This window comes from Leptonychotes weddellii, chromosome 14, assembly GCF_054177405.1.
Source record: "Leptonychotes weddellii isolate Sample4059 chromosome 14, ASM5417740v2, whole genome shotgun sequence".
Lineage (NCBI taxonomy): Eukaryota > Metazoa > Chordata > Mammalia > Carnivora > Phocidae > Leptonychotes > Leptonychotes weddellii.
This window is the reverse complement of record NC_138382.1, coordinates 21286675-21289461: the sequence shown is the minus strand read 5'-3', so window position 1 is coordinate 21289461 and position 2787 is coordinate 21286675. Positions and strand designations below refer to the sequence as shown.

Sequence of the window (2787 nt, the reverse complement as noted above, 5' to 3'; positions counted from 1 at the left end):
ATAATGATTATGGAATAAATATTTATATTCCCTAATAAAAAATTTGCTTGGGTATCTTAAGAGATTAAAAAGCACTCACATTTGCTATCCACTTAGATCTGCACAGCAACTGTAATGACTGCTCTTTGGTACCACCTTTTACAGGAGAAAACACAAACCCAGAGGGTATGGGCTGGGGAGGGACAGAACCTCCTCTGTCTCCCTCCTCCAGCTTCTAGTCCCTTTCCAGCATCCTATCTGCCTCCGAGCTCCTCATACACTATTCAATATTAATTTCAGTACTTTCTTGTCTCTTTAATTTTTGTACCTAGAAAGAAAGAGTCCATGAATGATTTCTAACAGCCACTAGGGTTTTAAAAGAATTCCAAGGTCACATCCTACTGGTAAGGAATTTAATTAGATGTCAAGAGAACCCCTAAGAGAGGCTCCTGGCTATAGCTGTGTGTGTGTGTGTGTGTACGTACATGTACATGTGTGGACATGTGTGCATGCGTGGGCACGTGTGTGAGTAAATACATTAAAGGAAGCCTAGGAGCTGCCTGATAGAGAAATATGAGTAACAAAGTTGATAAATCATGTCACATGTCAAAGCAACAGCAAATTTCTAGCCCAAACTCTTCTGTTGTGTTCACCTGATGCCTGAATGTAAAATCTTCCTGGCTCACTTCTTCCCGTCAGCAAGGCCGTTTATCTTTCATACCACAACCCAGAAAGGGCTCTTCTTTTGGAAACTGTAAATAGTCATTCATTACTGGTTTTATAGAAGGACTGTTACAACTAAACTCAACATATGGTACTGTGAAGTTAATAAACATGATGTAGTTAAGAATTCATTTTGGTTAGCTTCTAGTCTAGCATGGTCCAATAAAAATATAATGTGAGCCACATGTGCTATCTTAAATTTTCTAGTAACCACATTTAAAAAGATAAAAAAGGGGACACCTGGGCGGCTCAGTTGTTAAGCGTCTGCCTTCGGCTCAGGTCATGATCCCCAGGTCCTGGGATCGAGCCCCGCATCGGGCTCCCTGCTCGGCGGGAAGCCTACTTCTCCCTCTCCCACTCCCCCTGCTTGTGTTCCCTCTCTCGCTGTGTCTCTCTCTGTCGAATAGCAATAATCGCGCCTCGGGATAAACCTGATTGGCTACGATACTGCCACTGCGCAAAGCTCTCTCTCTGTCAAATAAATAAATAAAAATCTTTACAAAAATAAAAATATAAAAATTCACTCTTAACCCAGTATCTCAAAAATGTGATTTTAAAGTATTAATATAAAAAGCTATTAAGAGCTGTTATCTTACATTATGTTGGTGCAAAGCGTTGGAAACCCAGCATGTATTTTGCACCCATGGGCGCATCTCAAATCAGACTAGCCACATTCCAAGCGCTCAGTACCCAAAGTGGTTACCACTTTGGAGAGCTCAGGTCTAGGCTCAGAATTAAGAAGAACTCATGGGGGAAGTATAATACTCAAACTCACTTCTCAGGTTTTAGAAGAAGCCAAGGAGTTGGGAGTCCATTTCCTGCTAACTACAGTAACATTTGCCTTGGTAGCAGTATTTCAAATCCCTCAAATATCTTAGATGCAGATGTAAGTATTCTCTGATCCATATACAGTAAGCAATAAAAGCTTAACAAAATAATCTTTTTCTGCACTGAGGCAAAGTCTCTGACTGTGGCCAGGGAACAATTTAATAAGGGCCGCAAACTAAATGCATTTTAGGAGCCAGGCCAGTCACATAAATGAGTGGGAACGAGCATGTGGTGTGTAAGACAACAGGGAGTGGTGACCATGGTGCCAAATTGGAAAGTGCATGCTTTGTCTAAACACACTCGAATGTAAAACCTGCGCAAATACCAACCAGGTCAAACAGAACCCATCCGGGAACCAAATTTGGCCTGTGGGCTACTAGTTTGCAACACCTAATTCAATGGGACCAAAAAAGGGAGTATAATAAAGCAAAGGTTTGTTTTATTCTGAGTGGAGGAGTCTGTCTCCCTGGTTGCACTGCCAAAAACAATATTTTCTTCTCATCACGATAGAGGTTTCTCAAATGTAAACATGCCTCTCACTTAGAGTTATCTGTTAGAAGTTCAGTCTTCTGGCATGTTCCAGAAACGGGAAAACTATCAGACATAAATTCTCCATAAGGAAGGCTCATTTGCGTGGAGTGGTATGATGTGTATGCACATATCTTTACTTGCTCTCCAGACGGTGTCATGAGGCCACTGTAGGAACATGAGCCTGACTTGGTCACCACTATGAAATCAAGAACTGCTTGAGTGCTGGAGGCTTGGCTCCTGTTATTTTGTCCCTGCTGACCAGCCAGGGAGCACTCACTTCATAGCTGTGCTATTCAAGGCAATGTGTCCTTTGCTTACCTCCAATCTTTGTCCCACTGGAAGCACACTTGTAAAGATAAGAAATGTTGAACCAAAAAAGCAAATTTTTAAGTGAGCTGTCTTAAAACAAAACCAAAAGAAATATTTTTAGTTCTGAAAAATATTGAGAATGCGTGATAAGGTATGCATTACCACAGTTACATCTGCATCTTAGAAGGATTACCAAGCAAGTAATCCAACACACTCCTCCTAAGAACAAAAATATATGACAGAAGTATCCTCAATAAGAGAACTTGATTCCCCATGGAAACCAATGAAAATGAAAAGACAACTATTCAAAATCTTTGGGATGCAGCAAAGGCAGTCCTAAGAGGAAAGTATATAGCAATACAAGCCTTTCTCAAGAAACAAGAAAGGTCTCAAGTTCACAACCTAACCCTACACCTA

The 2787-nt window shown here is 40.9% G+C and overlaps 1 pseudogene; it reads right to left on the bottom strand.

Annotated features, from left to right (window-relative positions):
- Positions 1-1099: 1099 nt before the first annotated feature.
- On the bottom strand, positions 1100-1167 carry LOC115944556 (U4 spliceosomal RNA; annotated as a pseudogene).
- Positions 1168-2787: the final 1620 nt, after the last annotated feature.